This window comes from Ambystoma mexicanum, chromosome 9 (genome assembly GCF_040938575.1).
Source record: "Ambystoma mexicanum isolate Mex_15411 chromosome 9, UKY_AmexF1_1, whole genome shotgun sequence".
Classification (NCBI taxonomy): domain Eukaryota; kingdom Metazoa; phylum Chordata; class Amphibia; order Caudata; family Ambystomatidae; genus Ambystoma; species Ambystoma mexicanum.
This window is the reverse complement of record NC_090931.1, coordinates 368,289,644-368,313,974: the sequence shown is the minus strand read 5'-3', so window position 1 is coordinate 368,313,974 and position 24,331 is coordinate 368,289,644.

The following is a 24,331-nucleotide window of genomic DNA, read 5'->3' as shown; positions in this document are numbered from 1 at the left end:
ACTTTTAAACCTAAAACGACTGTAATTAAATATGTTCTGCAGCCTGGTCCTAACGTTGGTGAGGTTTAAATCCATCTCGGCATCACTTAAGCAGGTCAAAAGCACTGAAACACTTGTAGGGTGAAAATATATTCCCAGGTCTGAGACCCGGGAGCCATTTTTTACCCGATCCCTGATCTGGGAAAATCCGGCCCAATGACCAGCACTGGCAGGCAGAAAAGAATGGACTGTGGACAGTATCCAATTGAATCTTCAGGGGCAAGAAGTATGGCAGCAAACAAGCAAGAGAGAAAAGTTGTGATGGAGCTTCACCTTGTCGCCATCTTCTTAACTACCAGGTAGTGCCATGTCAGAGGAAAAGTTAATCTGCAGATCAGTGTTTTACAAAAGGACACCAGTTTGATATCAACTTACTTGATCGGGATAGAGTGCTTTGCAAGGCAAATGAACAGGGAAGCGATAACCCACACATTCCTTTCGTAGCCCAAACACTGATCACTACCACTCTTGGGAAATGACTCCAAAGCCCTAGACCCTAGATCCTGGCCCTCATTACACCAAGGAACCATGCTTCTTCACCGAGCTAGACCCACTATTCTTCAGGTCCACCCATAGTCCTCTTTATGGCCCCAGAAGCTATGTTGGGCACACCACAAAGACATGCCACTTAGCAAATTCAATAATGGCACAGCACTGTTGAAAGTGAGAGACTAAGACATTGGGCCTCATTACACGGTAGGAGGTAACCATGCCACTATTAGCGGCATGGCTACTCCATTACCGGGTACCGGGTCCGGGTAGGCGGTATGGGGACTTACCGGGTCATTCTGACCCTGGAGGACCCGGTAAATCCCCATTCCAAATACCATTCCCCTATCCCATTGAGCCCCCATAGGGCTCAATGGGAATGGGGAAGGAGCTAATAACGGTACCACAACTTGCAGCACCGTTATTAGCTCTGAAGTCCCTCAGCGGGTCCCGTCCTTAATGCCTGGTCAGACCAGGCGTTAAGGACGGGACCCGCTGAGGGACCTCGTAGTAGGGCGCTAAGGGATTACCGGCACCGGTGACCTTTACGGTGCCGGTAATCCCTTAGCGCCTACCGTGTAATGAGGCCCATTGAGTTGAATTTCAGAATGTTTGAGGGTACCACGTTGTACCTGAATACGAAATGGGCAAGACGCCATAATAAACATGCATGCAGAACCCTGGAATGTTTAAAAAACATCTTGACATTATTCATAGCACTATGGATTATTTAAAAACCAAGGAGGTTCAGACGTGGTGCCAGGAAATGTACATAAAATGGCAATTCTGATTTTATTTTATAACTGGAACAGGAGCTAGGATACTAATTTTATCACCTGCCCCATCATTCTTCAAATCTTTTTTTTAAAACCTTCAATATATTTTATTGAAAAATATATCAGTTTGTGCATACCGTTTAACGCCCGATAACTCCCACTTCTATGGGCTGTAAAGTTAGCTGTGATTAATTCTCAATGTATTTGTACTGGAGTTATCAACCTCAGAAGGATGAAGGACAGAGTCACCCTGCTGGGATTTAAACTTGCAAAGTAAGGGCTAGTCATATGTCAGAGGTGAGCACTAAGCCTGTAAGCTATCAAACTGGACACCACAACATCAACACTAGGCAATAAGACCTCCCCCATACCAACAAAATAAATGTCCCTAGTAATATTGCTCATTCCATAAAATGCTCAACATTCAGTCTTCCATATGCCGGAATCATCTTGAAATTAATAACCCAATACCTTGTCTTCTAATTCACTGTCCATGTCAGTCCCATATCTATCAGTCTCAGTCAAATCCATTGGTCAACGTTTCATATCAGAGGACTACTCATCATCCACATCATTGCGAATCTATGTCTCATTGATAACTGGGCCACATGTACAAAGCTTTGTATGTGGGGGAGAGTCTCGCATGAGATATTGGGGGTCTCCACATTACACCTCTCCTCTGACATTGCTGTGCCAGTATCCTTTGCAGTTGGTGCACTGCATGTCTCTGCAGTCCGAAGTACATCAGCAAACTGTGGCGGAAATACCGCATGTCTACTAGGGACTGTTTGCTTAAAAGTGGTGTTGGTGAAAAGTGTTGGCCTTAAATACTCTTTTGGGTGCAATTGGATGCATCTGTTGTGTCATTTTCATCACCTGCATGAATTTACCTCCACCACGGAGGTTTAGGTAACTGTACTACATTTTGGGTGGAATTACCACCTGTTTTGTTGTTATTTTGGTGGTATTTCATCTTGTAATGCAGTGCAATTACCCTTTTATTTTTCTGTGCTATTTTCTGTTATTTCTCATTTGGAAGTGCAGTAAAAGTGGTAGTAATTGCATTGATGCTACTTTTTTACTTACCACCAAACTTGTAATGAGGCCCAATTGTCTTCAATGGTCTTGGCTGGCAGAGTTGAACCGGTTCAGAAGAATCTTTCAAGTTCTTAAAGGAATAGTGCGCTCAAAAATATTATTGTCCCGAGGGTTCGCGCATGTGTTTTTAAGCATAGGTTGATCGATTGTACAAACATTTCCTATGTACCTTACTGTAGTTTTCCTCTTTTTTACACATGCAAAATCAGGCAGCAGGGCGCAGCCATCTTGTGCTAATCTTATCCGTTTCCGCATCGCCCAAGGTGGACTGCCCTGCTGGCACTAAATCATTTCCCCCGCCCCTGAGGCTGAGATCACTAGACGCGTACCGCCCATTTTACAACGCCAATGCACATATCGTGTGAACATTCTCTGCACTTCAGCTAATGACGTGTCTCCATGGAAATGGCAGGATGTCTCTTTCCTCAATAAGTATAAACAGACCGCTTCTCATCAGACAACATCAGATTTGCTTTTCAAATCACTTCACTGGCTTTTTTTGAGTATTCTGTGCCTCGTTTCTGTACTCTGCTCAGCAACCTTTGTTGCTCGTAGCCCGTGCAAACACATACCCACATAATGACAACAATACAGCCCTACCAGTACGAGCCGGAGTATTCTGAGGTGGAATTACTCAAAAGAGAAAGATGCGCAAACAACAGGGCTTCGGACGACAGTTGGGAGGACCATTCAACAGCCTGAGCCTAGTCACATGGATGACGTTTCCACCTGGTGTACCTGCAATCGGTGCGCGGTAATGCCAACCGAGGAGGAGAGCTGCTGGATGCTTGTCCTACATTTTGGAAGGCGAGAAACAGATGCAATGCGTTACCAAGCTACATGACTTCAGGGCAGCCTGCCTCACACGGTCCGTGTTGAGGGTTATGATGGTGCTTATGCACGAACTTGGCGCAACAGTTCGCCCTCACAATCCAAGCAACAAGTAAGTGTACCCTAGATGTGATGTAACTTAGGCCACTAACATTTCATTTGTGTCTCCTATATTGTCGTAACTTTGATCTATCACTGCCAAATGATTGTAGTCTTGCAATTCTATACATCACTCGAAATTTGGGGAAATCAGAGTGATCTCCTTATGTTTATTTCATGAACAACCATGAAGCAATATTTATATGTGTACTAAATGTAATGGAATGCATAGTCATTCTATATTGTACAGTGTCTAAGTAACATTTGTACTGGTAACAATGCCATTGGATACAAGATTGCATTTTCAACTAAGGTTTAATACACTTATCTTGTTAATTTAAAAACAGTTTGTATCTTTCTCTTTCACAGGTGGTACAGGCTGGTGGCCTATCGTTTGTTTACATGGTGGCTTCATGGGAGGCTTGGACACCGCGTTCGACTTGTAATAGCCCCTGTATCGTTGGTGCTATTAGAGAAACTTTCCCCAGTGACAGCGGTTAGTACAGGGGATTTTCCCACACTGTGCTGCAATCCGAAGTTTATAATGTGTAGTACATTTGAGCCATGAAAATCAGCAACAAAATAAAACACAACTGAACTTTTATCAATGGTTGTTTCAATTTTTCAGTGAATCAAGTGTGTCTCTCCCTTCAGCGCTGTTCTGGGCCTTGTTTGCATGCCTCATGCCCATCCACCCCCCCTCCATTATCAAAGGCAGTTCGCACCAGTGGATGTGCCCTCCCAATGTGGGCTAGCAGGTGTGGGAACGGCCAAGGTGCAAAACAACAGGTACACTTCAAAGGTATCTTACGGCCACGGGTCATTGTTCACATGGCCTAGCCAGAACTCATGTCTCCATGCAGGCTCCTCTGAAGCAGGCCGTGGCCCTGCAATCCACGTACGTGTGTCTCCATTCAGCGGTGTTCCGGGCCTTGCCTTCACGCCTCATGCCCATCCATCTCCCCTCCATTATCAAAAGCAGTTTGCAACAGTGGGTGTGCGCTGCCAAAGGGGACTGGCAGGGGTGGGAACGGCCAAGGTGCCAAACACCATGTACACTTCATAGGTATATTACGCCCAGGGGCCATTGTATACATGGCCTAGCCAGACCCTGTGTCTTCATGCAGGCTCCCCTGAAGCAGGCGTGCCCCTACAATCCACATAGGTGTGTCTCTCCCTTCAGCGCTGTTCCGGGCCTTGTCTGCATGCCTCATGCCCATCCATCTCCCCTCCATTATCAAAGGCAGTTCGCACCAGTGGATGTGCCCTACCAATGGGGGCTGGCAGGAGTGGGAATGGCCAAGGTGCCAAACAATATTTACACTTCAAAGGTATTTTACGCCCAGGGGGTCATTGTTCACATGGCCTAGCCAGACCCTGTGTCTCCATGCAAGCTCCCCTGAAGCAGTCCGTGCCCCTGTAACCCACATAAGTGTGTCTCCATTCAGCAGTGTTCCGGGCCTTCTCTGCATGCCTCACGCCCATCCATCCCCCCTCCATTATCAAAAGCAGTTTGCACCAGTGGGTGTGTGCTGCCAAAGGGGGATCACAGGGGTGGGAACGACCAAGGTGCCAAACATCATGTACACTTCAAAGGTATCTTACGCCCAGGGGTCATTGTACACATGGCATAGCCAGACCCTGTGTCTCCATGCAGGCTCCCCTGAAGCAGGCCGTGCCCCTACAATCCACATAAGTGTCTCTCTCCCTTCAGCGCTGTTACATGCCTTGTGTGCACGCCTCATGCCCATCCATCCCCCCTCCATTATCAAAGTCAGTTTGCACCAGTGGATGTACACTGCCAAAGGGGGCTCGTAGGGGGGGAACGGCCAAGGTGCCAAACACCATGTACACTTCAAAGGTATCGTACGCCCAGGGGCTATTGTACACATGCCCTCCTCAGACCCAGTGTCTCCAAGCAGGCTCCCCTGAAGCAGGCCGCGGCCCTGCTATCCACATAAGACCACACCTTATACACATCACTCATTCACATAAACACCCACTTTTTTTTCTGATTCTTTATAAACCCCTTGATATATATCATGAGGACATCTGTGAGCACTGCAAGTAAAATCGTGAAAGTTCTACATGAAAACCTCTTTGACAACTGTGAATCGGCTTGTCATCGTGCTACCTGTGAGCATCTCCCTGTTCTCCTGCTACTAACTACACTGCTTGCTGTATCTAACTGTTTGTTGGTCAGGGTAAGGGCAGATCACCTAATCATATCTCCTTGATCTTTAAATTTCTATTTCTACCCAACGTATCCACCAGTGTAATGTTCATTCATCTCATTGCCATTACCATTGACTTGAGATAAATGTGTTATGTTATCGATATGTAGCAATTGTACTCAGTGTCAACTGGGATCAAATTGCATCTTTCGCGGAGCATGTCTATAAGCATGTTTCCTTTGGATGCATGATAGTACATTCAAGGGACGAGAAACATGTTACAATTTGCGTCAAATCAATGAATTGTGTATGAAAAAGTTATCCTATAATACAGCCGGCCACGCTACACAGGTTTTGCTTCGGTTGCCAAAACATATAGTGCATAGAAAAATGTATGATATAATTCCATCTTTCTCACGCTTTCATGCAAAGTAATTTTCTAATGATGTTGACCTTTTTTTTTACAGAATTTCTAACAATGTCTGCATGTACGGTTTACGGTTGCCGTTCTAAGACCCATAACAAACCTTAAAGCACTACAGTGCATGCATTCCCGAGGAATATAGCTATAATAAGAGAATGGGTCAGATATTGCGGATTTGCGCTAGAAAAAGGTAGAGCCCATGAAGTCTTGGGGGACTCGAGGGGTGATCGATTCCGCATCTGCAGCCTGCACTTTGACACGAATATGTACGACCAATCGAATTACACAAAGAAGCATCGACTCAGAACATCTCGTAAATTGCTTCCAAATGCAATTCCGACTCTATTCATGCACACACCGCCTCAGGTGAGCCACGGTTCCTGATTTAGTTGTAGACCTTGGGGTAGTGAACAGGTAACTACATGGACGGATTGGTGTTTTAGGTGTAAATGTCCCTTATAATACTTGTCATATTTACAAGATTGTATTGCTTTATAACTAAACCCCATTTTGCTAAACATCTGTCCTTGGTTTTAGGAGCATCATAGAAAACGATTTATGGGCACAGATAACTATGCTATAGTGCCCTTTGAAATAAGCATAATCTTTTCGTAATCTGTCGCTTTAAATGTCAATTTCTAAGATTAGCATTTCTAAATCAAATCAATTTTTCCCTTTACAACTCCATGACTATGCACTGAATATGAAGGAGCAAGATTCTGCAACCATGGGGTCATTCCGAGTTTGGAGGTAAGTACCGGTCATTACCGGCATGGTGCAAATAGCGTGTCCGAGCTGGCAATAGAGCGCTAAAAGCGGCCTATTACGACTCAGCGGGCACGAGCTTTGTGCCATGCCGGTAATATACCTAGCGCCTTTCCGCAAAAGGGCCCCAAAAAGCCCTTACCGGCATCAAGCGCACCCTACATAACACTACTGCCATAGAGTTAAGTGGCAATAGCAGTGACTGTAAATAGCGGTGACCATAATCAGCGGTCACCGCTATTTATGGTCACCGTTAAATAGCGGAACCGGAAACAGCGTCATCGCACAGGAATGGGAAGGAGCATGGCGGCCATCTTTAAAAACACAATCCATTGCCATCCTCACCGCACAGGACCCGGAGCTATTTAGTGAATACAGACATCAACCAGCATCATGCCGAAAGCACCAAAAAAGGGAGCTGCCCGCCTCAGGAAAGAGCGTTTTAGCCGGGACGAGCCCCAGATGATGGTGGACACTCTCCACGAGCATTCAGACACCGTTTTTAGTAGTGACATGCGGAGGGTGACGATTATTAAAAAAGAAAGAGATCTGGGCCATGGTAGCACAAAAGGTGAGCGCTGTGGGCAACACCCCCGCACCACCAAGGACTGCCGGAATCAGTGGGATGACCTGCGGCTGATGGTGCAGAGCATCCTCTCGGCCAACAGAAGCCGGGCCCTGGAGACAGGAGGAGGGCCAGGTTCCCCCACTAAATTGATGCCGTGAGAGGAGACGTGTGCGGCCATGATAGGCCCAGAAGCCATTGAAGGGGTTGGCGACATGGAGTGCGGGGCAACGTCACCCGTGGATGGAGGTGAGTGTCCAAAGTCAATACTGACAACGCATTTGTTATGAAAGTCACTGCCAAGGGCTGGGCAAGGTGTCACGTCATGGTTGGCCAAACCCCCCCTTCAAATCATGCCAAAACAAGTGAGACCCAGGCTAATTCCAGGTACAAGGCTGTAACCTGTATGGCACATACCACACGAAGAGCCCCATTCTGTGAGGCACACAGGGCAGTTGATGTAAACAGTGTGCATGTGAGCCAGCACAGTACCCGGCCAACATGAGTGACCCAGACATATGCATGCATTTACCAGCCAAGCATAGATCAATGTGCCGCTCACCACCCAAATTGCGGCAACCCACTAGAATCCCATTTTGATATTGTAGGCATGTTCAAATGCTGACTCTCAATTCATCGCTCATGCCGTCTCTCTCTTCCACCCCCACAGGCAGCGAGCATGACAGTGAGGACCAGGCAAGCAACCGGCCCAGTACCTCCAAGGACCAAGTCAGGGCCCGCCGTCTACCTGCAAGCAGGAAGACCCCGCAAGCCACAACACAGGCTCCAGCAAGGGCCATGGAGGGTGCACAACCCCCAACCCCACCCCTACCCCACCCTGCACTGACGCAGGACATATGCCCCACGCCGCACTCAGAGGAGTCCAGTGTGGCTGGGGAGAATTCAGCCACCAGCCCCCTCGATGTTCCCGACAGCCCCTCATCTATATGCGGAGCAACTGAGGAGGACACTGATGAGATTGTCCACACCCCTGATGCCCAAGCCAACCCCCAGGTGCCACACAGTGACTCCGGTGAGAGTGATACACCAGGGTTTACAGGGCAAGGAGCTACACTGGAACATGCCAGTCCTGTATCCACTTCCCTCACTGAAGCACTGGAAAGACATGCAAGCCCAATTCCCAGCGGGCCAACCACATCTGACACATTAGCCATGGATGCAGAGCACTCTCAGCAGCTCACAGGCCTCATTAATGAGTTCATCCAAGACAATCGGGAGTCCAGGGAGGAGTGGCGTAATGAATTTAGGGCACTGGGAGAGGTCATCACAGTCAGCACGAACCAGCTCTGCAAGGTCCTTGGCCGGATTGCAGATGCCCTGGAGGCTGCACCTCCTGCACGACAGCCCCAGCAGGAGGACACACCTTCTCAAAGCTCCTCCACCAAGACTAGCCTGCTCCGTTGCTCACAGCGTATGTTGCGCCGGCAGGACATGGATCTCCCTGGCTCCGGGAGCGCACATTGACAATGCTGGCATACACATGTGGCCTATGTTGTCCTTATGGGACTAGTGTGGGGTTGTTGTGAGGGGAGGGGGAAGGGGAGTTGTGTTTGGGAGTTGTGGGGGGAGGGGAAGGGGGGAGGGTGTGTTTGGGAGTTGTGAGGGCGGGGGGGTGGGGGGTGGTGGAGGTTTTGTTGTTCAGGTTTGAACCTTCTAATTCAATACACCGGTTGATCATCAAAAAAACAACAGAGTGACATTGATCATTGCGCATGTGTCATTTAATGATTCACAGTGCATAGTGTACATGTATCCCCACACCCAGTGCCCGATGTCCTGACATCCTCACACCCTCTGCTGACTTCTGTGTCAGAAATATTGTCCAATCACTGATTGCCGCACAGCACGTCGCTCCTGTGCATCTGCACCATGATGCTGTCCTGCAACTTCTTCCTCCTCCTCCCCTTCATCATCATCTGGTGGTAGCAGCTCCATGTCAGGGAGCAGGGGTGTGTTCCGGCAGATGCACATATTGTGCAGCATTACACATGCCAAGGTGATCTTGGCCACCTTCTCATGGCTGTAGATATGTGCCCCACCCGACCGGCTGAGGCAACGAAATCGTGCCTTCGACAGGCCAAAGGTCTGCTCAATCACCACACGTGTACGGGTATGGGAACGATTGTAGTCCTCCTCATGCCTGTTCTGTGGGTTTCGGACAGGGGTCATGGGCCACGGCTTCAAGGGATAGCCACCATTACCTGCATGAGAGGGGAATGAAGGTAAGTGTTTGTACATTCATGGCGGACAACTGTGCTAGACTTACATGGCTGCAGGTAATTTCTGCCCATACACACATGTCCCTGGATGCATTGGCCCCATTTCTGACCCCGCTATGTGTCCTGTGCAATGGGATGATGGAGTGGGTAGCATCCTCAGGATGGGTTATGGTGTGCTCTCACATCTTGTTGCACATGCATCGTATATGCATGCAGCAGTGTTGTAGTGAAATCATTGCTGTGTTGTATTCTGTGAGACTTGGTGGTAGGGAGTGTTAGCTGTTGTCAGTAGCATATTGGTACCATGCTGTGGTATCCCTGTTAGGCTCAGTTCAATGCACTCCCAGGGATGACTCTCCGGTGTGGTGATATGCTGGAGGCAGCGACATAGTGCATATGCAGTGCATAGTGCTAGATGCCGTCACGGTGTGTGAGGGCCGCCGATGAGTGGGCATGTGTTGTGGGAGGTGGCCTGTTCACCTGTTAGTCATGTAGTGTTAGGTGTCAGCCTTACTTCATCACTGTGGGATTTGGTGGTCATGTGCCGTTTCACTGGCATTGGGGCACAATGTTCGGTGAGGTGCACATCGTGCACTGGCGTCAACATTTTCACCCAGGTGGAGTATGCATCTCCCCCCCTTCCCACCCAGGTGGAGTATGCACCTCCCATTTCACACCGAGGTGGAGTGTGCATCTCCCCCTCTTCCCACCGAGGTGGAGTATGCATCTCCCCCCCTTCCCACCCAGGTGGAGTATGCATCCCCCCTTCCCACCCAGGTGGAATATGCATCTCCCCCCTTCCCACCCAGGTGGAGTATGCACCCCCCCTTCCCACCCAGGTGGAGTATGCATCTCCCCCCCTTCCCACCCAGGGGGAGTATGCATCTCCCCCCCTTCCCACCCAGGGGGAGTATGCAGGCACCCACCTCATAACCCTGATGCACTGCCATGGGCCAGTCAGGCAACTCACCAAGCAGCCAGGCACGTCGTCCAGCATGTCGCTCCATATAGCCTGTAGCGTGGAGTTCCGCAGGACCAAGGAGTCATGAGTTCATCCTGGATGTCGGGCACAGCAATGTGTGATGATCTTGCTCGCGTTGCATACCATCTGCACGTTGATGGAGTGGTATTGGTTGCGGTTGCGATACGCCACCTCCATGGCATGCGGGACCACCAACTCCACGTCGGTGCAGTCAAGGGCACCTATACAATTTGGCATGCCTGCCAGTGCATGGAAGGTAACTTTTGTATCAAGTATCTCCTGGGGAGTCCGTGGTAGGGATATGTAGTCCCCTGTGTGCTTGAGGAGACCATCCAGCACTTGGTTCAGTATCAGGGAAAATAAGGGTTGTGATATGCCATGCATGTGCCCCACTGTGTGCTGGTAGGTGCCTGTGGCAAGGAAGTGGAGCACAGACACTACCTTCAGTAGAGGGGGGATGGCGATGCGTATTTCTATGTGGCTCACTATGTCGTCATGTATCAGGTCCACTATGGTGGTGATGGTGTCACGGTCAAGCCGGTACAGGGTGTGGATCTGCTCAGGGGTTAGGTTGAAAGGACTGGCTCTGATGCGAGAGATTGGTGGCTGCCGGCGTGGTAACGGTGGCTGTACTGGTGGGGCATGCTGGGCCTGTCTCACCCTCCTTCTCCTGTGTATCCTCTGTGGTGGGGGCTGTGGTTGTTGTTGTTGTTGCTGTTGTTGTTGTTGCTGCCTTGCAAGCAGGGCGTCCAGCTCCGGTAATGCTACTACTACTCTTATCATCTTGGTGTGGGAGGGGGTGTGGTGTGTGGGTGTGCTCCTTTTGTGCTGTGCCAGACTCCATTGCCTCCACCTCTGCTGATTGTGTGCACCTGTTGTTCTTGGAAACACTGCTCAGGGTTCTTAACACCTTCTCTGAGATGCCGTATTTACTCCATGCTGGTAAGGTACTTTTTCGGGCTTCAGGAGGCCATTATTTGCATGTCCGCAACACTTGGGATCCGCTCCGGTTTACGGCATGGTGTGTCGCGCGCGTGATCCTAGACCGCTATTTACGGCATCGTACGTTACGGTGCCGTAAATAGCGGTCTGGCTGGTCAGAATAGCCCATAGCGGTAAGGGATGCCGGTAATCCTTTACCAGCATCGTTTTTCCCTTACCTCCAAACTCAGAATGACCCCCATTTGGTGTGTGTTCAATTTCACTTTTTTCATCCATACTAAAACAAGTGCTGTGTTACAGGGAGATGCTGGTACTTCGACTACAATTACATCATCCTTCGGAGTTGATCCAGAGCCAGAGGTATGCGTACTGAGAGTTCCCTCGAATGAAAGAAAGTCGGTCCCAGATCTGATACTATTAGACAGTGACATTATTATAACCTAGCAGCTTTTGCAAATTGCTTGAGTGCAACATTTCAATCAGTGTGTTTCGCACAGTCATCTTTGATCGAGTAAACCAGCCATCAATTAGGTGAAATGTATATTTTGACGTACACGGTGTACGAGGGTATCTGTGTAAGCCATGTGTGCGATGGAATAATTTGATGTCAAATACGAATTACTTATTTTTAATGAATACTCTTTTCTAGGGATGTATACAAGATCGGGATATAGAAGAGGAGGAACGTGGATCCGAGTCGGTAGACAGCCTTGCTGGTGCAGTCGTTTCAGTAAAGAAGAAGAAGGTTTCACAGAAAAGCAAGAAAGCTATGGTAATTTACAAACAATTTCATTTTCAAACAGTGTTTTGTGCTGGTGCCTTCATAACATGCTTTTTTAAAATCTAAAGTGCCATATTCTGTATGTTGGATTTACATTGAACATGTTTTTCCAACCTGTCTTCTAGTTGCCCTAGGGTGTACGAACTATGCAAACACAGACAGCTACAGAAAACAGAGATGCTGCTTGCCAAACTGATTTCAGCATGGAGCAACTATTATTTGAGGCGCAGCTTGTTCAAATCAATAAGCAGGCTTGCAATGCTTTTGCCTAATGGCCAGAAAATGAATTGAATGTGACCAGCGAAGCCAGCAAAAGTGTTGTTGGACCATTGCTACAATGTGAGTGCTCCACTAGATGAAGATGAAACTGAATGTAATGAAGATGCTTTTGAATTAGTCGCAGACCACTTGACACAATCGACACACACCAAAAAAGGGCCCCCCAAAAAACAATCAACATTGATGTTTTCTCTGATTCATGTTCAAGTAACTGAAGCTGAAATAAGAGAGTGAAGCATCAACACAATTGACCGAGGAACTAGCCAAAGATCTTGACTACAGTTTGCCCAGTTGGACTGATATGTCAACCACAGTTGAGTCAGAAACAACATTCATGCAGGATGATAGTCTAATAAAGGAGCCCAAATACATTGTATTCGACATCTGCTTGAAGGAGAGTATAATGATGCAGAAATGTGTACATCTAGTGAGAGTGGAAGTATGCGGGAAGCCATTGGTGAACGTGGCTCGTGTATCACAAGGCAGTAACCTCAAAATACAAGCCACCTGTGAAATGCTGCATGCAAAATGTTCATGTTCGCTCAACCGATGCTGGGGAATCTGCCAGATGGGAATCAACTGTGTGCAGCTGCTTTACCTTTCAGTGGTCCTAGTTTCATTAAGTTGTCCAGTTTCTGTGAATGTGTGGGACTCCATTTCCTTTCCAAAACGCAGTAGTACAAATATCAACATCAATATCTATTCCCTGCTAATAGTGAAGCTTGGGAAATTGAACAAATGTCTATTCAAAGTACATTCTTCGAAAAACGGTTCAGTCTAGCTGGCGATGGACAATGTGACAGCCCCGGATTTTCAGGAAAGTACTGCACATACCACTTTCAGGACATGGAAACTAAAACAATTGTGAGTTCGGTGGTCATGTTGTGGAATCAGAAAAAAATACAATATTACGGCTGTTACACCGAGCAAAGGAAAATACACCGACACAGGCTTATAAAGATTCCCAGAATCTTTATTACAAAAACTGAACAGTATTCAACAAAGTACACAAATAGCTATTTGGCCGTCAATACATCACAGAGACCATCAGCAGGGTTCAATGTAAGCAGTGACAGAATTTCCTAGATGGACATCGACGCATTTATACAATTTGGAAAATGATGTCCAGCCCTCTTACAGGTTAATCATCCACTGGGCTAGGGTCGTGCCAGGTTCACTTTCCTAATTTACATATCTCATGCATGCAGTTTACTTTTCAATACATTTACTAACACACTCCATTATTCTTTAATTTAACATTTACACACTTTACATATTGCTTTAATACAGACCAAACAATGTTTTGCATATTATATTCGGATAGCATTACTGTTCTTGTATACTTGTAGTTTAACATTGCTAATTCAAGTAATGCCCTGCTCCCGAGGTCAACAAAGGACAAGGTCTACATGACCCTAACATGTAGCCTGAGGGCAGGTTGGACATTAACTCCCCTACAGAGGTTGGAGAGGTTAAGGCAAGAACAAGGACACACGAGACGGCCATTTTAGATTACAGGGTGACTTTGTATAAAACCCCAAAATGGCGGTTTCTAACCTAAAATGGAGGCTTGATTCAAGATGGCGGCTTACATCATTTCTAAGGTCAAGACCTTGCCGCAGAGAGTTATTCGCGTACAATTTTTACGCAACTTGGCGTAGGCTAATATACATACAAATTGTTTGTAATAAGAGGCATAATTAAATATCTGGTTTGACAAACCCTCCTTTTGGCCTATGCCAAGTGCTAATACTACTTCTGATTTGCTTGCAAGTAACTCCATGTGTCATCGTCCATACACCCCGATCATTGTCGGACATATCTATTGCCATTAGGTCTGATACCAGAGTTTCCTTCAACACGTACTCTTTGGAGAGCTCCTTTGGGGCGTATATTTTATTCCCCAATACACTTGTTGCTTGCGCGCAACATCCCCCTAATACTGAGCATATGCCAGGGAGACATTGTATACAACAACAAAGAAACAAAAAACTTCCCAAGATAATCAGTAGGGCCGAGAACAACTTCCATCCCCATGTCCGTAGGAGGTCCCAAAACCATGTACCAAGTTCCCAATTTCCCTCAGGAATATGTACTTCTGAACTAAGAACATATAGATTTTGGATCACCCTAAAGATCGTTGGAGAGGAGTCTGGAACGTAAACGCAGCAAGCGGACCCCACAAATTTACATACTCCTCCTCGCTCTGCCAGGATGATATCTAATGCCATCCGGTTCTGAAGAGCCACTAATCTTATCGCTCTCTGCTCTAACGTAATATTATAGAGTATGTCAGTGGTCCGATTGATGGTTCTCTCCAATACTCTCGCTAGTCCCCTAATATCTTCTGAATTCGTAATTTGCCCAAAAAATGGCACAAAAGATTTCATAATATCTCCTAAAGTTTGCGCTGGAGTATCCCCTTTTACACCTCGTCGTGGACTTTTAAAGTCTGTAGTACTGGCAATAAATACCCCAGATAATAGAATCCCTAAATAACAGGTTCCTTGCCAATCCCTGGACAACCACGGAAATGCCACATTACCGCAAACAAAATAGACAGGTTCGCCTACGTACAGAGGTCTGTTTTCACTAGTCAAATTCGCAACGTTGGCGCAGTTTCTAAAATTACCCATTGACCGTGTTCCATTCCTCTGTATGCAGAAGGATACTGAATCAAGGCTGTGATTAACAGAATAAGATGGAGCCGTGGCATCCTTATTGCCTATAGGAGCCATTTTGAAAGAGATTTAAGACTGAAAAGGACGAGACAATCTATCAGAGGGCCTAACAGAAGCAACATTTGGCTTACTTCTATTTGCAAAAAGTGAGCATACCAGGGGCATCAAAACATTCTTTTCAAAACTATTTAAATTTGTACCATCAAAGTTCCCTGAGATGCTGTCATTCCATCGACCAAAAAATAGTGCTCTAAGAGAAGCGTAACAGGCAGTTGTCAGAGGCAAAGGGTAAATGTACCAACCTAGCCCCTTATCCCCATGTTGCGGCAGATGTGTACAGATCCAGAAATTGGTCTTATTAAAAATTGCATGAGTGGCATTCATTATTAACAAAAGGGTATTATTCTGATAATTCTGTCTATGCAAAGAATCTCTAGGCGACAAAGTATGCAATTGCACAGAAGGAGTGGGAATCACAGATACATTTTCAATAGGTAAAAAGTCCTCTAACGGATATGCTTTTTCCAGATACCATAACCCAAACCCAAAAGTCATTACAAATCCAGTAATTAGTACGAGAAGGCAACAATACACTTTGGGGGTCCCCTTACATACTTGATCATTGTCTCTGCTAGTCACATTTTTATCTAAAAGTTCAGTACGAGCGGTAGCGGGTGCAGGCATCGTAGTCTTCAATCGAAAAACACCAATTGTTCGTTTGCTGGCGACTCCAGTCACGCGTCTTCTTAATGTCTTTCCCACAACCCTTAGTCAACAGAATCTTTCCGTACAATTAGGGCAAAACGACAAGCCCTGAGACGATTTTTTTTTTCTTTCAGTCGCACAGTCAGACCATGCTGTACATTTATTTCCTTGGGCGCAAATTATATTTTGCAGTTTCTGGTGGGAACAAAGTGTCGTCACTTCCTCCTGGAAGTGGCGAACGGACAGAAATGGTATCAAGAAAGGATTGATCCGGAAGTTCCACTGTTGGGGAGTGCGGAAACAAGATGGCCGTTTTGTCCGGCCCTGCGGATTCTGAAGCGGTCTCCGATTCTCCCTTGTTGGTTGTTGCTGTTTCAGGCACGCTAGTTACAGCAATGGGAAGGGATTATGTGTCTTCTGTATCGTAAGGCACGGGCTGTGGGATCCGTATGATGTGCGTCGCATGGATCCAGTGTTTACGACCCGCACGGCAGTCTCAGTGACCAGCAGGACTTGGTAGGGACCCCTCCACCGAGGTGCAAGGCAAGACGACCTCTCAAAAACCTTCATGAGGATCCAATCCCCCGGTCGTAGACTGTGACCAGGGCCCTCGTAGTGTACAGGTAATGCCTCTCGCACCTGGTGATAAATTGAAAACAGATTTTTAGTCAACTGGTTACAGTAGTCTGAAAGAAGCACATTTTCTATATCCCGTAATGAGCGACTTTTTGGCATACCCCAAATATTAGCAGGTCTCCCCATTACCACCTCAAAGGGAGAGAGCCCAGTCTTAGTTTGAGGGGTCGTTCTCATCGATAGTAACACGATCAGTAAGGCGTCCGGCCATTTTAGATTGGTGCCAGCACACGTTTTAGCGAGTTTGTTCTTTATAATGCTGTTGTGCCTTTCCACTAATCCGGCACTCTGGGCATGCCTAGCTGAATGGAACCGCTTGTCAATCTGTAATCCTTTGCAAATGTGCAGGATTACAGTGGCAATAAAGTGTGGCCCATTATCAGACCAGATGACTCTCGGCAGCCAGAACCTAGGAAAAAACTCTTTCAACAGAGTTTTTGCCATGGTTATGGCTGTTGCATCTCTAACCGGGAAGGCCTCATCCCACTTACTAAAGGCTCAAATAACAACCAATACATATTTAAGCTTGTTACACCGTTCCATTTCAATAAAATCTAAATGAATAACCTCAAACGGGACAGAAGGTGGAGCGAAACTTCCTCTAGGAGTCGAGGTACCTTTTCCTACATCGTGCTGCAAGCAAACCATGCAGTTCTGGACAAAACACTCTGCAGTTTTGAAAATCTTATCATTGACCCATACACTGTGTAGCATTTTTGTTAACTTCCGCGCACACACATGTGTCGGACCATGAGCCATAATAACCATCATTGTAATGTAGGTGTCAGGGAGTAACCATTTCCCTTCAACATTGTCTACCCAACACCCATCATCATCCAATCTTCCTGCACCCTCGATCCATCTCTTAGTTTCCTCTATGGTAGCATCTGCTTGAATGTCTTTTACGGCATCAATACTTTTTCTCAAAGTGCAAACATTTACAATTTCTTTTATAGCGTACATTACTGAACTGAAATCAGTGGCAGTCTGTTTAGCTATCTGATCGGCGAAGGCATTCCCTTTTCCTACATCATCTGTAACCTTTTGATGTGCTGAACATTTTATGATAGCTAACTGAACAGGGAGTGCAAGTGCTGAAAGTAATCGCACTATTAAAGTGCCGTGCTGGATTTTCGTTCCGTGCGAGGTCAAGAAACCTCTTTCTTTCCAAAGTCTACCGAAATTGTGGGCCACCCCAAAGGCATACTGACTGTCAGTATATATATATTCACTAGTCGCCCTTCAGAAAGTTCACAAGCTCGAGTTAACGCTATAATTTCTGCGGCCTGCGCAGAGTTATGCATAATTCTTTTAGTTTCCACAACCGTGCTTAAAGTAGTGACAGAATAAGCAGCCGTGGATGTACCGTCTGGAAGTTTAAAACAAGAGCCATCACAAAATAGCTCTCCTTGAGGGCTATTCAAAGGCATGTCTTTCAAATCGATCCTGCCCTTAGTCTCTTGTTCTGTCATATAAAGGCAATCGTGTGACGTGTCGTCATCATCAACAGTATTTTGTGAGAGAGGTAAAAGTTCAGCCGGATTTAATACGCAACACCTCTGAATTTGAATGTGGGGAGCAAACAAGATCAATTCATATCTTGTCAATCGTGCAGAAGTGAGGTGTTGCGTTTGAGTTCTATTCAATAGAATATCTACAGAGTGAGGTACCATTAGGGTTAACGCATGACCCATGACCATTCCCTCACTCTGTTTTACAGACGCAGCAGCAGCAGCAACAGCACGCAAACATCTTGGCAAAGCGCATGCTACAGGATCAAAGGCGGAGGAATAGTAGCCGCACGGCCTATTCTTCTCTCCATGTTCCTGCGTTAACACAGCCAAAGCACATCCATCACGTTCATGCACAAACAATACAAAGGCCTTATCATAATTCTGTGTTCCTAAAACCGGCGCCGAACACAGCGCGGATTTGAGCAAATTGAATGCTGTTTGGTGTTCCAAGGTCCATGGCAATGGCAAAGAAATGCCCTTCTTTGTCAAAGCCAACATTGGTTTAATCATTAACGAAAAATTAGAGATACACAATCTACAATAAGAAGCCATACCTATCAAGGCTCTAACTTCCTTTTGCGTATTTGGGACAGGCATACCAGAAATGGTCTTTATTCGTTCAGGTGTCAACCGTCTTCCCTCATTTAACAGGAGATAGCCTAAATAGGAGACCTCCTGGCAACAATATTGGAATTTCTTAAGTGAAGCTTTGTGGCCATGTTTTGCTAGATGACAAAGCAACAACACGGTGCCTTCTTTACAGGCACCCTCAGAATCAGCAGCCAAGAGGATGTCATCTACGTACTGCAGTAACGTGCAAGTAGTAGGCAACTCGAGGGTATCAAGCTGCTCTTTCAATGCCCTACTATAAATACTTGGACTCTCAGTGTACCCTTGTGGTGCACGAGTGAATGTAAACGAGCGTCCACCTAGGGAAAACGCAAACAAATACCTACTATCCTTGTGTATAGGAATACTTAAAAATGCATTTTTAAGATCAACAATGCTAAAGTGAGTGGCAGAAGCCGGAATCATGGTTAATATAGTTGTAACATCAGGTACAATAGGAAATTGAGGAGCCACAATTTTGTTAATAGCGCGTAAATCAATTATAAAGCGAAAGGGAATCGCATTATCACCTTTTTTGTATACTGGCAAAATGGGGCTGTTACATATGCTACCCGTAATCTCCTCAATTACTCCACGATGTACAAAATCAGAAACTATACATTTCAAAGCCTGTTCGCCTTCAACTGAGATCTTATATTGCGGGATGCGAGGCAATTTTACTCCATGTTTCAAAATAATTTTAACAGGTTCAATTTGGAGAATGGCCACATCATTATCATCAATTGCCCATAAGCATTCTGGAACATTACTAAATTCTGGCGGTAAAGGTCGAGTCAAAAACTGAGAGGCGAGTGATTGCTGAGGTGAAATTGTTAGCCAAATTCCATCCGGAGAACAATGAATTACTGCATGTAATGCCTTCAACAAATTTAGCCCCAGCAAGTTTTCCCCACAGTTTGTGGTAAGTAGAAATGGACACTGTTCCGTGAAGGGACACAGTGTTATCGGTACCTGCAAAGAGACCGGACAAACTACAGGTGTGCCTGAAAACCCTACGGAAACGTTGGATTGTCCTGACACGGGAATATTTGGAACCCGTGAATGGTCAATTGAACATTTCTGTGCTCCCGTATCTACTAAAAATAGATGCTTCCTATTTCCCGCCGCCATCTCAACGTAGGGGCCTTTCTGATGAACGGGAATAGACGTAGGTTCCAAATCCTGTTTCGGGCAATCCTAGCAGAACAAAATATTATCAAAAGGAAGCTCTTCGGAGAGGTACGCGGCAGAAGGGTGATCAAAAATGTTTCTATTATCCAAATTACAAACTTGCTTATCTTGTGAAGGAGGTTGCTGTGATTCTGGTGCAAACTGACCTCTGCCAGGGCCCCCTGCACCTGAGCGACCTCTGGATCGTCTACCCATGTTCCCAAATGACCTTTTCTGTAAGGTCGGACATTGTGCGCGCCAGTGGCCTTCCTGCCGGCAATAGGCACACTGGTTAATGGTTACCGGAGCCAAGGGCGCACTTCCCTGTGGAATGTACGGACCTCTAAATTGATTACCCCCTCTAGGGTTTCTAACAATCTGCTGCAATAAAACTTTAGTTTTCAAGTCACCCTTTTTTTTCTCAAGTTTATCTTTTTCAGTGTTTACACGATTTTCATAATACTGAGCCATATGCAATACTTCTGATTTGGACTTCGCCTGCCAAGCGCTTTCAGAGGACATAATCTGTAACTGGATGTCAGGCAGCAATCGACGTACAAATTTGTCGACAAACAACCTTTTCCCTGACTCTGTGCCCAAGTCTTGTCCACTGAAATCCGAGAATACCTGCTCGAACCGATTGAAAAAATCAGTAGCACCCTCAGACTTTCCTTGGACACAGGCTGTAAGCTTGTCCCAAATGATTCCTTTTTCTGGAACCATAGTTTTTAATTTTACAATAATTCTATCAGGCAAGGTTAATATCACTTGAGGTGGTCGTTCGCCAGCTGGTCTTTCTCTGTCCAGCCTAGTCATGTTATCCCATGTATCTCCCAACCCAGGTATGTCATCTATAGTCCTAATCTGCTTCCACAAATCAACTGGCAGGAGTACGGGAAATAATAGGTCAATATCACTTAGAGTGAATACTGACGTCTGTAAGACCGACTGTATTTCTTTATAGAATCCGGTCGCATTTTTTCGTATATCAGGAATAGATTTCTTTATGGTGTTCACTTCCTGTCTTGAAAACGGGACGTGAACAAACTGTGAAAGGTAATGGGCAGGAATTTCTCCGACTACTATACCTCGTGCAGCATCAGCCGCAATCTCAACTTTTGGGACAAATGTCGGAGGGACCTCTCTCATAGGCAACTGAGAAGTAGGCAGCTCCGAACGCTTACTAAGCAACAGAGCCAAATCAAGCGCTAAGGCAGTCGAAGAAGTATCAATCGAAAAACCTCTCTTATAAACACTCAACAATTCTGTGGGACAACAAATCTTTCTTCTTACACACTCATTCTGCAGGTGCTCTACCGTGACCTGTATCACTTTCTTTAGCATTTCTAACGTATATTGACTATGTGTGTCATATACTTCATTTGGAGTTATCGACATATCCGAAATCCATCTTATCGCGTCCTTTGTAAAAATTCGTGCTTCCTCACCTTTTAATTCTCGACGAGGAGAAAACCGTTTCTGTAAGTACATAATACCTAAACTATCACCATCTACTTCCTCGTTCTGTAACTCTTCCAACTCCTTCCTATACTCAAAAATCCTCTCAACATGCTCATATACCTTCTCTGCAGTATCTCTGGACAACGCTAAGGCATTCAAATCCCGTAACCCTTGTGGGAAATCTACATCATTTAGTCTATTCCACATTATACTTAAATGAGTCCCTAATCCTTCGATAAAAACATTTTTCTCAGGAATATCTTTTACATTTTCGAGTGTGGAAAAAACATCAGCTTGTTCACCCTTCTCCATACAATGTTTAGCCCAAGCAGTCAATTCACTCTTCTTGTCTGGCGACACAGTATTACGAATCACAACCCTTGGTCTTGCTCCCTGGTCTACTACAAGCGATGAAGGATCACTTGGAAGAGGAAGCGTAGGCACATCCTGAATAACAACAGGTGAAGGCAAGGGGGCAGGCAAAGGGGCGATGGCTGGAAAAACAACAGGAAGAACAACAGGGAGGACCGGAGGAACTATAGGAGGGGGAACTACAAGTGTGGCATTCATTATTAACAAAAGGGTATTATTCTGATAATTCTGTCTATGCAAAGAATCTCTAGGCGACAAAGTATGCAATTGCACAGAAGGAGTGGGAATCACAGATACATTTTCAATAGGTAAAAAGTCCTCTAACGGATATGCTTTTTCCAGATACCATAACCCAAACCCAAAAGTCATTACAAATCCAGTAATTAGTACGAGAAGGCAACAATACACTTTGGGGGTCCCCTTACATACTTGATCATTGTCTCTGCTAGTCACATTTTTATCTAAAAGTTCAGTACGAGCGGTAGCGGGTGCAGGCATCGTAGTCTTCAATCGAAAAACACCAATTGTTCGTTTGCTGGCGACTCCAGTCACGCGTCTTCTTAATGTCTTTCCCACAACCCTTAGTCAACAGAATCTTTCCGTACAATTAGGGCAAAACGACAAGCCCTGAGACGATTTTTTTTTTCTTTCAGTCGCACAGTCAGACCATGCTGTACATTTATTTCCTTGGGCGCAAATTATATTTTGCAGTTTCTGGTGGGAACAAAGTGTCGTCACTTCCTCCTGGAAGTGGCGAACGGACAGAAATGGTATCAAGAAAGGATTGATCCGGAAGTTCCACTGTTGGGGAGTGCGGAAACAAGATGGCCGTTTTGTCCGGCCCTGCGGATTCTGAAGCGGTCTCCGATTCTCCCTTGTTGGTTGTTGATGTTTCAGGCACGCTAGTTACAGCAATGGGAAGGGATTATGTGTCTTCTGTATCGTAAGGCACGGGCTGTGGGATCCGTATGGTGTGCGTCGCATGGATCCAGTGTTTACGACCCGCACGGCAGTCTCAGTGACCAGCAGGACTTGGTAGGGACCCCTCCACCGAGGTGCAAGGCAAGACGACCTCTCAAAAACCTTCATGAGGATCCAATCCCCCGGTCGTAGACTGTGACCAGGGCCCTCGTAGTGTACAGGTAATGCCTCTCGCACCTGGTGATAAATTGAAAACAGATTTTTAGTCAACTGGTTACAGTAGTCTGAAAGAAGCACATTTTCTATATCCCGTAATGAGCGACTTTTTGGCATACCCCAAATATTAGCAGGTCTCCCCATTACCACCTCAAAGGGAGAGAGCCCAGTCTTAGTTTGAGGGGTCGTTCTCATCGATAGTAACACGATCAGTAAGGCGTCCGGCCATTTTAGATTGGTGCCAGCACACGTTTTAGCGAGTTTGTTCTTTATAATGCTGTTGTGCCTTTCCACTAATCCGGCACTCTGGGCATGCCTAGCTGAATGGAACCGCTTGTCAATCTGTAATCCTTTGCAAATGTGCAGGATTACAGTGGCAATAAAGTGTGGCCCATTATCAGACCAGATGACTCTCGGCAGCCAGAACCTAGGAAAAAACTCTTTCAACAGAGTTTTTGCCATGGTTATGGCTGTTGCATCTCTAACCGGGAAGGCCTCATCCCACTTACTAAAGGCTCAAATAACAACCAATACATATTTAAGCTTGTTACACCGTTCCATTTCAATAAAATCTAAATGAATAACCTCAAACGGGACAGAAGGTGGAGCGAAACTTCCTCTAGGAGTCGAGGTACCTTTTCCTACATCGTGCTGCAAGCAAACCATGCAGTTCTGGACAAAACACTCTGCAGTTTTGAAAATCTTATCATTGACCCATACACTGTGTAGCATTTTTGTTAACTTCCGCGCACACACATGTGTCGGACCATGAGCCATAATAACCATCATTGTAATGTAGGTGTCAGGGAGTAACCATTTCCCTTCAACATTGTCTACCCAACACCCATCATCATCCAATCTTCCTGCACCCTCGATCCATCTCTTAGTTTCCTCTATGGTAGCATCTGCTTGAATGTCTTTTACGGCATCAATACTTTTTCTCAAAGTGCAAACATTTACAATTTCTTTTATAGCGTACATTACTGAACTGAAATCAGTGGCAGTCTGTTTAGCTATCTGATCGGCGAAGGCATTCCCTTTTCCTACATCATCTGTAACCTTTTGATGTGCTGAACATTTTATGATAGCTAACTGAACAGGGAGTGCAAGTGCTGAAAGTAATCGCACTATTAAAGTGCCGTGCTGGATTTTCGTTCCGTGCGAGGTCAAGAAACCTCTTTCTTTCCAAAGTCTACCGAAATTGTGGGCCACCCCAAAGGCATACTGACTGTCAGTATATATATATTCACTAGTCGCCCTTCAGAAAGTTCACAAGCTCGAGTTAACGCTATAATTTCTGCGGCCTGCGCAGAGTTATGCATAATTCTTTTAGTTTCCACAACCGTGCTTAAAGTAGTGACAGAATAAGCAGCCGTGGATGTACCGTCTGGAAGTTTAAAACAAGAGCCATCACAAAATAGCTCTCCTTGAGGGCTATTCAAAGGCATGTCTTTCAAATCGATCCTGCCCTTAGTCTCTTGTTCTGTCATATAAAGGCAATCGTGTGACGTGTCGTCATCATCAACAGTATTTTGTGAGAGAGGTAAAAGTTCAGCCGGATT